At 40.3% G+C, this 16,967-nt stretch overlaps 1 protein-coding gene across 8 annotated transcripts in view; it reads right to left on the bottom strand.

Moving 5' to 3' along the window:
- The window catches only part of SLC7A2 (solute carrier family 7 member 2), a 53,919-nt gene extending 37,376 nt beyond the window's left edge, over positions 1-16,543 (bottom strand). For 3 of the 8 annotated variants that reach the window (XM_038135506.1, XM_038135510.1, XM_038135513.1), the window contains exon 1: positions 15,691-16,129. The gene's annotated coding sequence lies outside the window, so the exon portion shown is untranslated. The other 5 variants (XM_038135515.1, XM_038135514.1, XM_038135505.1 and 2 more) reach the window with 3 other exon arrangements.
- Between the last annotated feature and the right edge of the window lie 424 nt (positions 16,544-16,967).

Below are 16,967 nucleotides of genomic sequence, written 5' to 3'. Positions count from 1 at the left end.
TGAAACTGGTGATAGCTATTAGGCCAAAACACGACAAAACTAGAAAAAGGCAGTAGAGCTACTGAGCCCAGAGATCAAACAGAACAAAGACAGCTACTCCTTCAGAAAAAAAAACTCTTTTAAGATTTTATTTATAACTTTGCTCTCTGATGATAGTTGTATGAGCGTGTGACATTAGAAATTTTGTCATGACCTAGACATAAATCATCCAAAAGAGCAGAAAATGCATCTGAGAAAGCAGATACTTCACCATTTCATGCCTATCAGCATAAAAATACACTGGAATAAACAATGAGATTGCATGCCATGACTTCTTCAGAATTAAAGTAATTTCATGTTTCCTTTCATTCTACTTGTTCCTAATTCTATAATGCCAACCCTGAAAAAACCAAACCTCTCAGAAAGCTACTTCATATGATTAAAGTTATGTTCTGCTAACAGGTTCTCTTCAAAGACAACACATAAATCATGAAAACACCATTCAGCTGGGGAAATTGTTAGAACTATGAGTCTGGCTCTTCCTAAACTTAGCTTAACTCAATTTATTCACATTGCTTCTTTTCTTCTCCCCTTCCTTCCACAAAAGACAAAAGACCAAACAAAATAACATCAACAGTTTTATCTGCTTGGAAGTAAAACAAAGCACATGCATTAGAGCTTGTGTAAAAGCAAGGAGATGGATTCTAAGTGAATGTAAGTTGTGTTCAGAGTATTTCTTTGTTCAAAAGTTATCAAACTAAGTATATGGCACACAAAGAAAGCACAAGCAAGAAGCACATGCTGGATCAGAGGCTATTTGAAAAGTGCAATCAAAACCAAGTGAGAAGTCATGGATTAGGGGGAGGTAATTTTTGGCATTGGTATGAATTTTGGAACAGTATAAAAGATCAAAAAGAAGATACTGACCAAAAAGATTATGACATCGCTACTTCCTCAAAATGAATTGAACATGTCTCTAAGAATATAACTGGGTATTACATGGACTTCTACTCTTAGGCTGGCCATCAGATGTTAGCCATAAATTATTCCCTATGACATCTATGCTTAATACAATTTAGCAATGCCCAGAGACAGCCAAAAGTACACGCAACAGAACGCCCACCCTGATAGGAAATATTTTTAACACTTAGATTAACAGAAAATCTTCTAAAAAATGAAAAAAAAAAAAGAAAAAGAAAAAAGAAAAGAAAAAAAAAGAAAGGAAGAAGCAGGAAGAAGAAGAAAGATTGGGTTGTATCTGATAAGCAATTTTCTGTCAGCTTTACAGATTTTAAGCAGAGTTTTGAGGGTTTTGTATTATTACTAACAGTAAAATGACTTGGTGACCCCATTTATTTGTATAATTCTTGAGGTTGATGTGACTCAAATTCATGGAACTAATTTGTCTGGATAACAGCTTTACAAAGGTTCTGAAGAGTCTAGACATTTTCACTGTGGGAAAAAAAGATGCACAGTCCATTTTATGCAAACTTTACAAGCAATATCCTGCAGTCATCCTGTCATATTACAAATTGTACTTCTAAAGTCAACAGCAGATAAACTAAAGCATTTGAAACTTTTTGCAACACTGGAAACTATCAAGGGAAATGGAAATGGCCTTTTCTTCAACTATTTTGCAAGAAACAATGTAGCAAAGGTCTGTTATCTGCAGTACTATAGACTCCATACAACCTAATTTTTAAGGCATGTGAAATTTTACCTAATGATAATATAATATGATGTGATGTGATAAGATATATGATATGATATTATATGATATGAAAAATAAGCTACTTTTCAAAGACCTACTTGACTATGTTATTTCCCATCTACACTGATTGAGGCTCAGGCAGAAGAAATGTAGGATCCATGAGATGTTTGAGTCCTGTTTCTAGCAGTCTAGCACAGCTTGACTAATTGAAGAAAGAAGAAAAAAGGAGGTGAGGGAAGAACCAAATACTTTTTTTTTTTTAATTGCACATCACTCTCTCCCACTATAGATGTAATTTTAGCTTACAATTAGGTTTTAAAACTTACCTCTAACATACTTTGGCTTTACTCCACTGTAGCCAGCCAAACTATTTTCCAAAAGTGGTTTAACTAGAACTTTTTCAAACACTGCTGCCAAGATATTTAAGCTCCAGAACAGGAGGAAAAAGGAAGAGTCAGGGCTCATTTCTTTTAAAAAGTAAAGGAAAATAGTTAATCCTTTATGCTCGATCCAGAAATTCAAATTTATGCATAACCAAAAAGACTGAAATCCCTTCAAAATTAGGGCTTTGTCATAAAAGCACTTGAATTTACTACAGATTGTAGCCACATGGCACAATTCTCTCTATAAATATACTTTGAACCCCAGTTAGTGAAACAAAAAACTTTTCAACTGTGCTAAGATAAAAATTATCTCTGCATTTATTCATACTGCAGTAAGACTCAGCTCAGAGGCAAGGCCATAGAACTTTAATGTAAAAAAAACGGGTAACATGAGAAAAGTAGAGTTAAACGGTGAAATGTGCATGTGTTGGCAGGTTCATCCGTCTTCCTACAGATGCACAATTAATATGCTTGACTATCAAAAGCATATATATATATATGCTTATATAGGCATATATTTATATCAAAAGCATATATATAAGCTTCTATACCAAGAAGTTCCAGTGTAGCTTCTGCTGGTCAAACAAGACCAAACAAGAATAAGAATGGAAACAGTCAGTACAGTTCATCTGCCAAACACACATGCAGGTTTCTTTCGTTGGTGCTTTTTAGATTATTCAGATGCAACATTTTCCTTTACACAGCAAATGCAACACGTTCAAGCACTGTCTTTACACTTCCCTCTTTTTGGCAAAGCTTCCTGGAGGTGCATACTGCCTTTCTACGTGGAGTCACATGGCAAAGACAAGGGTAAGCAGTAAAATTTGTTCCTGGGGTGATTTCTGTTAGACACAGGAGGAAAATTTTTGACAGGAACATTCAGGCATTGAATAACTTCCCCAGGGAAACGGTGGATTCCCAAGTATTGGGTACTTTTAAGATTCAGCTGCATGGGGTGCTGGGCCGTCTTGTCTAGACCGTGCTTTTGTCGAGAAAGATTGGACCAGATGATCCTTGATGTCCCTTCCAAACTGGTTTTCTATGATTCTATGTTTCCATCAGTGGAAGATCCATAGTCAGTCTGGAATAAGAAATTCCCTTCTTTGGGCACTAAATTTTATGAGAACACATGTGCACACCAAGGACAATCCAACCAAAAACCTTTTATTTTATTTAAATTTCATGTTGTCACACGTAGCTCAATTTGCATAGAATACTGCCAAGGTAAATAGAGATGGGTGATAAAACATGCTGGAAAATATCTCTTTTTCTGACCATTACCACCAACAAAGAGTGCCATTACCACCCAGAAAGAGTGAATGAATGCATCAGTCTCAGATCTTGGAGATCAAAGTGGGACCAACTGCTGAACTGTCAGCAAAATAAGTTTTGAACTGGAATCAGAAAGAACCGGGAGAGTCATGTACTACAACAGAAACCCCACTGATACCACTGAGCAACTGTCTGACTGCAGCATCTACAGGCAGAGCCAAGTTACCCTTGGTATGTTTACACTGGCATTTTTTGCTCAGATGCATATTTTCAAAGATATTTTCCCTGTCATCCAGACAATTCACTATGCCTTGGTTCACTCCATGGAACAATCCTGAGGCATCCTTTCATATGAAAGGGAATTTGGATATGTATTCCAGAACAGCAACCAAGTACACTCCAAGCGGTAATGGAAATTCAGCCTGTGGCACCAGACAAAAACTAACCTGATATGCTCCCAACTGTCCCACACATAGCAAAACCTAAGCGGTGTGGTCAGTGAATCCACAGCATCAGAAGTTTTCTTCTACAGCTTCATTCCTGTAGAGCTGCACCAGTTCCTGAAGTACACGCTGCCACTGCACACAGATAATATTGAATGCTCAGGTGCAAAACTTGGCAGGGTGGTCTGCAACCCACCTGAATACAAAGGTGCTTATCAGACTGTTAAGCTCTGTGCTGCCATTGCTTCATCAGCAGCTATTGCACAGTTGGAACTAAAACCTCAAGCCAAAATAAGTGGTGTACCCTAACTGAATGCTTGCTCCTGCATTCTTCCCTTGGACCACCATAAACATTTCTGTGGTGCAAAAAGTGAATTGAACTGGGGAATAGAGACACACTGGGTAGGTACCAAGTCAATTTTGAACCAGACTGGTTTCCTGATACAATTTACTACAGAGCTGCACAAGTTCTTGTAGCGGCACTACTGCAGGGTACACAAGGAGAAGGATTAACTACTGTAGGCAAGACTTAAATATTTCAACTCTTTTTGGTGCAACCTTAACTCCAAGTAAAAACAAGATTATTCTCAAGAAAGGCCACAACAATCTGAATGGCAAGATTAAAGTATGGAATGTAACACTGCAGCAGTGTTGATGATGAATGACTCAGAACAATGTGTAAAGTCTGACTCCATCGCTGGTAGGAACATGTGCAAAAGACAAATCCATTTTAAGCAAACTTTGAAAACTCAGTTGGTCAGTACAAAGCATTACTGGTATATCTTAAGGAAATAGAGATATTTAGAATGTAACAGTTACAAAAGTTACTTTAAGTCTTATTCCATTCCAAGTTCTGTGAAATTAATTGAATGCTGACACCACACCCTGCACCCTGATGTGGCATTCACTCATGGGAAGGCCAAATGAAACTCTGACTACAAGTTACTTGATCTGAAATACAAAAAGCATATTAACTACAGAAATAATACAGACATTATTAGTTCTGCTTTATTTAAAAGAAAACACGGCCTAAGTTCTATTTCAGCATGCCTTATTTTCAGTGTGTGTACTCTTATTTCCGTCCAAACTGTAGGAAAAAGCAGCTTAGAAAGGCAAGGACAGCAACCTACAGAGACTGCATTTGTATATGAGGGGTTTATTTACTTTCTTATTTCAGTCTTCTATTTCCACAGGTTCTGGAGAAGACCATTATGAAAGCTCATCCCCACCACATTCTGAGATGGTCTTAATACATGAACTTGGAATTAAAGTAGGAAGTACTGCTCATATATCTAAATCCATACAAGGCAGATTTCTTCCCCTTCCTTCCAGTTATAAATTTCTTACTGGTAACTGTCCACCTGCTTCACAGGGCTTAGTATATACTTTTTTTAGTACACAGTGTATGCCTCAGTATAACAAAAGGCCTGTGGCAGGCATATGGGCAGTACCTTCTTCCCACCAGCCAAAGGCAAGCTGGTACGCTGTACAAGCCTGAAGACACACACAAACAACCACTTCTCCCAGTGCAGCCTGCTGTGGGACCATATTCTGAAACATCAGTTTGAACAGTACTGTTTTACATTTTGCAACCTTGGGAGTGGGATTTTAACTCTATTGTTTCTCTCTTCTTGGTCTGAAGCATATCCCACTTCTCCATTACTTGAAGGCCATTACAATACCAAGTTTCACCTCTTCAGGCAAAATCTGTATTTCTTGTAATGTCTCCTACCTCAGAGTCTGTTCTCAGAACCTTATCTTTCTCTTCTGCCCAGTGATTTACCCAATTTATCAGCAATACTGAACCAAGCCAAAAACATTTCAGCAGAACTGTATCAGTCACGAAAAATACTAATGTCAAGGACTGCAGTATTTCTGATGGGGCAATCCAAACTTTCCCTTCCTGGGCCTCCAGAGTAGAAATCCATGGTAAAATATTCAGCCTTATGCAAGTTCCCTGTCTGACTAAGTTTCATATTGAGGGAAACAATTTCTATAGGCTATCCAATTCACAGATTTACTTCCCAGTTTAGTTTTGGGGAGTCTTATTTGTTGTGGCTCCTGAAACACTGCTTTCTAAGCTGGCTAAGAGAAATGCAGAAGTATTCCACACTCAAGCCAGCAGCCATGCTAGCTGTTCAGGAGAACATGACAGAAGTAGCATTGTGAATAAAGTTGCTTTATACCACCATTTCAGGTCTTCCTTCAGCCTTTGGATGTGTTTTCAAGGGGGGTGTTTACTATCAAAGAAGATTCTACATATAGCACTTGGAAGTGTGTATCCAACTGCTCTGACTTTCCCTTTCAACTCAGATGATGTTTTCCAGAGTTTGTAGTCTCCTCTAGTGAGGTGATGAAATCCAAAGTCACATATGTCACATGCCTTGCTGTGCATTTCCAGAGTCCTGTTTCCCTCAACATCGAAGGAATCAAAGTACCAGGAGAGCTTCTTCTCTTACAGTTCCAGGTTTCTTTCCAGCCACCCCTCCAGGGAACACTATGAGCAACATTCACATCATTCTATTCTTCTGCTGCCTTTCTGCTATTTGCAAACAGCTGTGATTAAGCCAACTCACTGTCTGTGTGCTGTCAGCAATGCCCGTTATCAAATCCTTAGAAAGTATATGGAACACTGAAACCCACACTTCTATTAGCTAGGTTTCAGCCAAGCTAAAATACTGTGTATTTCACTGCTCTTTTATGAAGATCAAAGGAAGATACTTATCAAACTCACCATCCTCTACAGGAGTACTTTATACCAGTCATCACATAGCTGTTTGGACAAATATGCCTGTTTTCATGAAAAAGCACAAGAAAATAATTTTGAAGAAAATTTTTTTAAAAATAAATTCTGATAGCTTACAATAGTCTACTAATAAATGAAAATGAGAGTTGAGATAGTGTTTGGAATGGGGAGGGAAGAGGAAAGATATTTGCCACTTTGGTAATTTCACTGGTTCCTATGAAAATATTCTCTATATTTTCAGACAAACAGAGATCAGAAACACGTCAAATATGCAATACAGGAGCCACAGTTAGATGTGACAGATTAAAAGTAAGAACTATCCAATATTCTTCATACAGAACCATTTCATACAAGTCATTCACCAAGCCAGTCTAGAAGAGTATCACTAAAAATGCACTTGGTTAGTGACATCTTGTTTGAAAAGTTATTAGTTTCTTTAGTTGCAGTCCAGAGGAACAATACTATGGAACTGAACTCTACAGGACTTCTTTTGCTGCAGGAAAAGAATGATTCTAAATACCAAAACTTACTTCTAAAGTTTGAGGGATACCACTGTCATGGTCAAAATTTTTCAACTAATGAAAATTTTGGTCTAAAAGGAAGTGAAGACAAAAATCAGAGGGTGTAAGTGAAATTATGTTATGTTTTACAGTTATGTGGAGCATGCTAAATCATTTCTTCCAATGGCTGTACAATTGAAGCAGCTCACACTAAGCAGTCTACTCTCTCCTCTGCGTCTCTTCCTTAGGTGTGGCTGCAGAGCCATGTGTGTGGCCATTCCAACTGGAATAGAGAGCTGATCCTCAATCAAAAGTATCCCAAGAAAAAAGATTAATGTTTCCTAATCCAGTTCATTGCACAGAACCACAAGCAGCTGTGTAGGCACAGAGGGATGGTTACAGGAGCAAGAACAAGAGATAGCAGCCTGGAGCACAACAAAAGAGTTCCTTATGCTGACACTGCTTCAGTAAGAAATGTACAAACTGTACCTATGAGCTCATCCGGGCCTCAAAACTACTTGTTTCACAGAGCATAGTGGATACATTTTAATTAATTTCGATGAAAGAGTGTAAACATTCACTTTACATAATCAGGAAGCTGACTTAATTTATTGTGTGTGACTAAAAATGCAACATAAACAGTATTTATCTGCAAATTCTGCTCATTTTGCATCTGGTTCATTGAACTAAGTGCAACCCATCTGTTACCATATAGGACAGAAATGCTGTCAAATAGGAAAAAACCCCTCTTGTTTAATACAACTCTAAAATTATTTGCTTAGACAGCTAATGAAGTGGAGTATATAGGCAATTAAACTCCACAGAAGACTTTACAGCAGAGTACTGTAAAATTGAATAAAGGTTTATAAATGTTGGTAACTGAGACAATTAGAAATACAAAATGGGGTTATTAAGTCTGATGTTGAAACTAATTACTTCAAAATAAGACACACGCATAAATTAAAAAATAAATTAAAACACTCTAATAAATTATTTCTAAGAGCTGAACATTGCATGGGAGACTGCAAAACATTCTGGACCAGATACTCAGAAGCACTCTTCCACTAAGGAATGAATGTTGAGACAATTAGAACAGACTTCCTTCACTTAGAGAAAGTACATTACAGGGATGATTTTTCCCTCTCAGTTTCTTCTCTCTCTACCATGTAAAATCCACACAATGAATCCCTCATTGCTCTAAGACATTCATTCTACTAGAACACCTCATAGCAAATGATAAATTGCTACCACGTGATATTTTTCAGTATTAGGCTCTACCATGATGGTGAAAGTTGCATTTTCATGGGACAAATGGGATTTCTCCAAATGATACATAAACATCTACTTTTTGACTCCTGAAAACCCATAGTAATTGACTCAAAAATCTAAAGGTGTCTCAGCAATAGATGGTAGACATAATCCCCAGAAAAAGATTATACAGTTTCAGAGGTTGGGCATTCAAAAGAGAGCAGGAAAAACTAAGGAAATGTGGAGAAACGAACAAAAAGCAAGACTGGTAGGAAAGTCTTATATTAATATCATATTGTAATTGGCAAACCTACAACAAAAATAAGCTGTAAGATCCGAATGTATGATTTTTGGGAGTATGTGTGTTTGGGGAGGGCAGCGGAAGATCACTGTCTGCATGATGATCTTGGCCTAAAGCATCCATGAACTCAAGTTCTGGTGTGACTGTCACGCACTTCAGCAAAATTAAATAGTTATTGTTGCTAATTAGGCGAGCAATTTTTAACTCCGTATTGTTTTTAGATAATAAAATACACTTAATAAAGAAAGAAACAGAGACTGCGTCAATTGTGAAGTTCAACACTTTCCATACAAAACGTACTTATGAACATGTCATTCCTGCAGAAGCATGTATTTAAATACTTTTGGTGTCCAAAGTACGCAGTTAAATAATTTTGGTGTCCATTGTGGGATTGTTCTAACCTATTTATTTTATTGTCAGGTCAGCAAGAGTAAAACCAAACACCACAAAGTAAGATCTTCCTCCTAGTGCTCTGTAAGCAAGCCAGCACTGAATGTTCTACTTACAATACATTCAATTTTCCTGCCATTTTCCAGAGATCTGATATGGCTCATAACATTCCATGCAGAACAAGAATTTATGCAGAATGTGACTGAAAACCTGAGCTCTCAGGTGATCTGGATCTACCATAGGTCTTGAACAAACCTGTTCAAACTCTCAGGAGCACACACCACGTGAATCACCATTGATTCTCTATGCAGCATCTCATCTTCAGCTACAAACTACCACAGGGAACTTCACAGTATTCTTTTTTCTCATGTTACTGGCATAACACAGGTTTGCCACTGCTCCACCTCCACACACTCCAAGAGGTCTTTCAAACACAATGGTCTCTCATTATTTTCCTAGATGTTGTGTTGCACCAACCATGTATTCCCCTCAGCAGAAAACCATGAAGTTAGGAGTCTTTACTGCACTTGGAGTACTACATGTTACTTAGGAGTAACGATGAAGTTACTGATGAAAACATGAAGTATAGGAATCTTTACTGCACTGAAAAAAAGGAGCTGGGAAACAGTAAAAAGAGCACTCTGAGAATATGAGGAACAGCAACTCACGTTTGAGGCTTCCTTTGGAGATATTTTAATATTAATAGTAACTATTCTGGCCAACTTGGGTTTGAGGCACTGAATAAAAGTAAGAGAAATTATAAGATACTTGTCAAAGGATGGCAAGGACAGGTACACAGGCTACCTTAAAACAATGAAAACCTCAAAGCAGGTCTATTAAATACAGTAGGAAGTCTCCCCATAGATGGTGTTTTAAGAAACACTGATTTCTATTGCTCTGGACTTCTCTATCTGACAGTGAATACTATAATTGCAAATTTCATAGTGTTTCTAACCAAGCACCATGTACTTCTTCTCACCATGTAATTCATACATTTGAATTTTTAATATTGAATCTTTTTACTGATCTAGTTTGAGATAAGTGCATTTTTTCCTCTTACTAGTTTGCTGGCATAGCAATTTACCTAGTACATACTCATGCCTTCTTGAAAAATATATTTTTCTAAAAAGCCAAATTCATAGATGTAGAAGGCGCCTGCTACAAACAGGCCTGAAGGATGCCTCCAGCTCAGGACTTCCCTCTTCACTCAGGACGAGACCTTGTTATGCCTGTAGAACAGCCCCTCTTTATCAAAAAGTACCCAGGGTCCCTCCTCGAGTCTTCATAAAGAAAGAGGGTGGGCACAGGTTGGTAAACAGTGTATAAGAGATAGGGCATCAAGATATTCTAAAAATATATTGCCGAGGAAAAACAACAACCACAGAATATGTAAATTACTATGTACATATTATTGCACACAACAAACCTATTGTTTCATGATACTTCTTCAGTACTACCCTAAAAAGTTCTCCCTGTCTTCAAATCCTTGCAGCAAGAACAGGGCAACTAAATTCTGAAACGGATGGTACTCAAAGACTTACCACTACTTTAAAGTTAGACTGTCATTACAAGGATCAAAAATACTGCCTACTCATCTAAACTAATGGCTCTGAAAAGCACACTGAAGCACTGTACCTTTGAAAAGAATCACACATGCATGCTAATTCTATATATCCACAAGACTTTCATCTAATTCACAGTGCTGAAAGTTATTTCCTGGCAAGTCACATCCCATCATTTTCTCTCAACTGCATGATAGTCCAAAAAAATTTGAGGACAAAATAAAATCAATATCAGACCAAATCATTCATAAACTGAATATTCAGAGGAATTAATTTAGGCCCTCACAGGAGTAATCAGATACCTGCACAATATCCAAATGTTTCAGTTTCCTTAAATAATATGGAGATATTTCTCAGTCTAAGGAAACTGAAAAAATAACTTTAAAATCCCTTTCAAATTCTGTTTCAATCATTGTTTATTCCATAACCACAATGTGCATGGTACTGCGCAAACAAAATAAAATAAGCACAATTATTTTCCCATGTTGTCAAGCAGCTTGCAATACAACTCCAGGCAAAGAATAACTAACCTCCAACAAAGTGGGCAAGGAGCAGAGATCAGCTACATGAATTCCCACAGGTATAGAACAGCTTATCCACATCATTCACTCTTACTACAATAAAGGAAATGAAGATTACATTGCACTGAATCCAACTCCCTCCCCCTAAAAAAGTCACCTAAAGCATAATGTTCTTTAAAGCAATAATAAATTTATTGCATCCATTTCTCAAAGAAAAATATTCTGGGAAGAAAAAGCCCAGGTGGAGTAAATTTGTATATTAAATACAGATGATGGAAGAAAAATCTGGCAAACTCACTTGGTACAGTTAGTCTTTTCCTTCAGTCCAGTCCCAACTGGCAAATGTTCCCTAGTTAAACTAGCTCCCTGCAGATTATTTTGCTTTTTGCCAGTTGACACCTTTCTATATTTTGTTACCTTGCTACAACAGACAAATTCACAACAATTCTAGTAACCAGTTAACTGGATTAATGCAATCATCCCTTTCTAGTAGTACATCTGACAACATAACTTTCATAACATAAGAAGAAATGAGGTCATTTAGTGAGAATAGCGATGCAAGAAAACTGATGTTACCATCACAAAGAGGCAAAACTACCCTGCTATTAGCAATAGAGGGAATTGCAGCATAACACTGAATCACCAACACTGACTGCCTGTTTTGATTACTTATCAGAAATAGCAGATGCTGTGCACACTCCACTGCACAGGGAACAGAGAGCACCAAAAACCACCTCTCTCCAGCAACTGCAGGGCTCTTTTGGGTTGCCTTCATTAACTGGTGCATGTGGTAGGAAAAGGTAACTGCAAAAGTGAAAGGGAAGGACCAGATCCAGTGAGCAATCATGATGGTAACGTGATGGTTTATGTATGACTGCTTCCTCCTGTGTGGCTGGTTTACTACTACTTGTCAGACACATGCAACCATTCAGACACCAATGAAAGACTATACTCTTCCAAAGTAAGTGTTGTGGAAGTCACCTACAGCCTGAATTTTTATGTAAATAAGCTTTAGATAGTGTTTCTGGAAGCCATAACTCAAACTAGAGCAGATCGTTGTCATTGGAGCTCTGGTGTTACTATTCCATACCACTGTAAAGTTCATTGCTGTCTAGGCAAAATTTTGAGAGGCTCCATCTGTCTTAGAGATTCTATAAACTTTACAATATGTGAATGGAGATATATTTTATTTGTGAGGACCTCTGTTATTAAGTCAAAACATAAAATGTTCTACTCCAGTTTGTTACTTAATTCTTCATAACAGATGTTGGGGGGCTGCTTACATGTATCCACAACCATTACACATGTACTTGGAGTCCATGTGGTCTAGCACAGAATCTTTGCAGGCACAGTAAAGAAAGGATAGATATGACAATTGTCTATGTGTGCCATGCCACTAGCACCTCTCCACCCTCAATAAACATAGGCTCAACACCAGCCATTAAACAATCAAATTTTCAGACCGTCACAACCTGCCCACACTAATTTCTACAGGGGTTCAGTTCATAGTCAAGTGAGAAAGAGGGATATTCATGTATGTAACTGCTGTGGATCATATATTGTCATTGAGAGACCTGCAACAATCATCTTGCAACCAGAATGCTTTATTTGAGGTAATTTCTTCTCCAGTTGTGTGCAGAACAAGATGTCCTGAAATCATCCTGTGGTCAGTCACATTTCCCATCAGTGTTGTACATCCATTCAGAAATCTCTTATTCCACACACATGCAATCTGATGCAGGAACTCGTGAAGACAAGGACAACATTCAGTGCATTTCTAAATGATCTTTTCCTTGGAGTATGTCTTCTTGGATAAATAAGAATTTTGAGATCAGGCAAGATAATACTGTGATCTTGGATGATTTTCAGCAATGACTAAGCTTAGGAGTCCCAGAAGCCACTTTTACTAGTAACCTTTATAATTCTCACTGGAGTTGTAGTGGCAGATCACTTATACAAATGCTTTTCCCAGCAGAAAGGAGGACACATTTGTCTTTTTCTGAAAGCTCAAGTGTTTGCTTCCAAGAACCATGTCAGTTGAGTTACCAATACTAAGTTTCTCAGCTACTAAACCAGTGGGATGAAGTTCTCCCCAACTGCAGAATGAACAAAAGGATGACGAATTGAGAAGCCTGAGGATCAGAATTGTATCATGATACTGAAGGATCAAGGGCCATGTGCTAAATGGCAAAGGTATTGTGAAGATGGACACTTTCAGACACATGAAAACTTACAGACACAGAAACATGTCTCCAAGTACTTTTTACTACACTGTACACTTTTTAATAACTTCAGCAACATATAAAATTATTTTTAAATCTTAGTGTAGAAAAAGCTAATGTGAATGCATGAAGTTGTGCTTTAAAGCCACAAATATGCATTTAAATGGCATTGCTAGCTTTCTACACCTTTGGCTGTATGGCATTAATAGATCCCTAACTAAAATATGTAAAATACATTAATTTATTAACACAATGCTCTCAGGCACATGGTGTGATTTTTTAGGCTGTCCTGTGCAGGCCAGGTATTGGACTTCAACGATCCTTGTGGGTTCCTCCCAACCCAGGATATTCTGTGATTCTATGATTATTAAGAAAATTGAAACTCATTTTGATTCAATCTGTATGTACAAAACTAGAAACAGCTACCTTGTCATTTATCTTAGCAAGTACACTTTTACTGAGATCAGGAACCTTGGTCAGACCATTTATGCATGTACACAGTAGCCAACATACTGAGCTTCAGGATCAAAACTTCATTGCATTTAAACTTGACAAAGTGCCAGGTGTCATCCACATCTGAAGAATCAAATTGCATTTTAGTAACATCACTTAGAAGATTACTCCATGCACGAATAATCTCTATCACAACATTTGGCAAAAGAGTAAAAATGCATGTCATTCATTCAAAACATCACTGCACTTTTCATAAAATACCAATATGGCTACTTATGTCTTTGTGGGGCTGTTTTATTTCTGCGACAATTTGTATCAGAACCCAATAGATTGGGGTTTAGAAGAATTGTGTGGTCAGGGGCAGAGTCAAATGAAATAAATTTCAGCCATGGAGATCTACTTACAGGAACAGGGCAGGCAGGCACCATTTCTGTCTGGGCATGTAGTACATCATAGATGTCAATGAAAACAAACTTAGCTTTTGTTTAGGCATGATGCCTATTTTTACTGTTGATGTTTTAATGCCATCAGGTAACACAAACCAGAACTCAAAACATTTTTCACAGTGTTCCAAGACGCACTGTGTACTGAGTCTGCTCAGTGTCTACAGGAACTTTTATAGAATGTGTTTTGTCTTTCTAGCATAAACAAACTACCATCAGCTTGTTTCAATATATACATGTTCTATATGCCATGATCCCTTGTCTTACCTCCTCCATCTCTGAAACATTCAGATGCCTCACAATAGATTTGTTTTGATTTTAATAGGAAGAATATAAAGAAAAAAGTTTGAAAGCTTGCAAAATAATGTTGGGTATTAATATACTTGAAGCAGAGGGTAGGCTTGAAGAAAGTCCTTTCACACCTTAGGCCAAACTTCAGGAAACTTCTGGTCCTTTCACAGGTAAGTTGCTGGAATGATGTGTTAAACACTAGCAGAAAAATCAGCAGAACATGTGCTGTCAGAACTGAAGCGGTGTGAGACCCCCCTCCCCTTCCTCAAAACTAATGTAATTCAGCCAAATTAATGGAGTTCACCCAGACCCTGCATCAGATTGATAATGCTCTACCATCCAAACGGTATCACAAATCTCAACTGATACCAAATATTTTCAAGTGGAAGGATTATGTTCTGCAGCTTCTGATACCTTAAATTTTAAACTTATTTTACTGGACTAGTTTTCTCCAGCTGTCAGTAGCATTATACGTAGGGTCATATATACTTCAAACACATCTCTAGATTTAAACATGCAAAGTTGGCAGAAAGGAACATTTCCTAAACTTATTTTCCGGCAGTTAGGGATCTGCACCTACTTCAGGCTCTCCACTGAAGCGTGACATCCCCAACTTCCCAAAACGCACTGAAGAGCTGGGGTTGCACTGCGACTGTGTGCTTTGGGTCAGTAACACCTGCACGGACCACACCTCCAGGTAAAGCCTCGAGCGAGCTTGTCAGAAACCCAACGAGGGGCGTTTCACCCACCGACGCCTCCAAACCTTTACAGTACCAACAAATACCACCCCAGGACCAGCGAACAAGGTCCCACACCTTGGTGCCGCCCAGGAGCCCTCAGGAGCCTTTCCCGTTGCGCCGCATCCAGCCCCGCGCTGCCCGGCCGCAGCAGCCCAGCGCCGGAGCGACGGCCACCAGGGCTGGCAGGGAGCGCCAGCGCCGTTCTTCCTTCCCACCGCGGACTTTAAAAGGCAGCAGGGAACTCCTGTGCCTCTCTCCCCGCGCAAGCCGCCCGGCTCAAGTTATCAAGTTATTCCAGCCAGGAATAACTCCTGGCAGCGAGGCGGGGATCAGCGCCCCTCCGGCCGCACAAGCCTGGCTGGACCTGGGACTTAGGATCCCTCCCCACGGCGTCCAAGCCGCCGAGAGGCCCGGACAGCGGCGTTTCCTCCAGCCCCTCGCCCACCCGGTGCCGAGGAAGGGGAGGCGGAGAGGGGGGCACTTACGCGGCGCGGGCACGGTCCCTGCGGCGGCGGCGGGCTGCGCGGAGCTGCGCGGGCAGCGCCGGGGCTCGCTCGGCGGCCAAAGCCAGGGCGCTCCTCCCCTCAGGGAGCCCCCGTGCCCGGCCTTCCCACACGTGCGGGCAAACCCCACCCTGCCGACCCCCTGCCCGCCCTTCCTGCTTCTCCTCCCTTCGGTGGCCCGGGCAGTCCGCTCTGCTGCGCGGCGCGGGGCCGCAGCGGGGAAGGGAGAATTCCCTCAAGGGTCGGACCGCGTTCCCCGCCGTGCACCCCCGGGAAGGGAGGCCGGCCAGCCGCGGCACCGCGGTCTGGGAGCCTGTGCAGATACCCCCGCTGCCCCCGCCCTCAGAGACCCACTGCACCTCCGCGGGAGCGACCATCGGAGTCCCACCCGCGACGCTCTCCCACTTCTCAATCCCAGCAACCACGGGTTTCTCTAACCTTGCTTCGCCCCGAGTGGTTTGATGTTCCGCACGCGAATAGCCCTGGCGGGGGGTTCGTGAAAGATACGCCCTCAGAAACAATTTTCCCCGCAGCACCATAGGGCTGAGCCTGCGGGTGGGTGTGTGCCTGCCCTGGCTTTGTGCTGGAGGCAGGAGGAGAGGCTGCTCCAGGGCCGGCCGCCTCCCGAACGCCCTTTGCCGCTTGCTGGATCTGTTTTCCGAGGCACCTTGCAGAAGCGTGTGGTGAGAAGCTCCAGGCAGTGGTGAGAACGAAGGTAGAAGCGCCGCCCTGCCTGTCCTAGCAGATAACACTTTCTGTGCTTGTTTTGGGAGACATCGTAGGCAACATTCGTCTGAGAGCAGCAAAAAGTGCCACAGGATGGGTACAAGTACAATGCAGCTTCTTTTCATTCTAGTGTTGTCAAGCACTGCCTTTTCCTACAAGCCTTGTCATATTTGTTTGAGATACCTGGAACTTGGCAGCTCTATCTATCCACAGATCGGAGAGTGTTAGTGTCTCCCTCTTCTTCAGCCTAAATAATTAAAATAATTTCTCTCAGCCACTCTCTTTAAAAACTCATTTTAAGGCTAAGAATAGCCTTAGGCTAAGAATAGCTACTGCTAAGATTAATGCTGAGAATAGCCAGAATGAATCTTACAGTCGTCATCTTTTTCTCTTTGCACATATTCTACTTACAAAAGTTCTTTCCTTTTAACACTGTGATCTGGATGGCCCAGCTGGTTCAGGGTGGTGAGTAGCCCACTCTGCTCTGTGCTGCTGCAGCCTCACATAGAATATTGTGTGCAATCTTGGACACC

Source organism: Motacilla alba, chromosome 4, assembly GCF_015832195.1.
Source record: "Motacilla alba alba isolate MOTALB_02 chromosome 4, Motacilla_alba_V1.0_pri, whole genome shotgun sequence".
NCBI classification, from domain to species: domain Eukaryota; kingdom Metazoa; phylum Chordata; class Aves; order Passeriformes; family Motacillidae; genus Motacilla; species Motacilla alba.
This window is presented reverse-complemented; position numbering and strand designations above follow the sequence as displayed.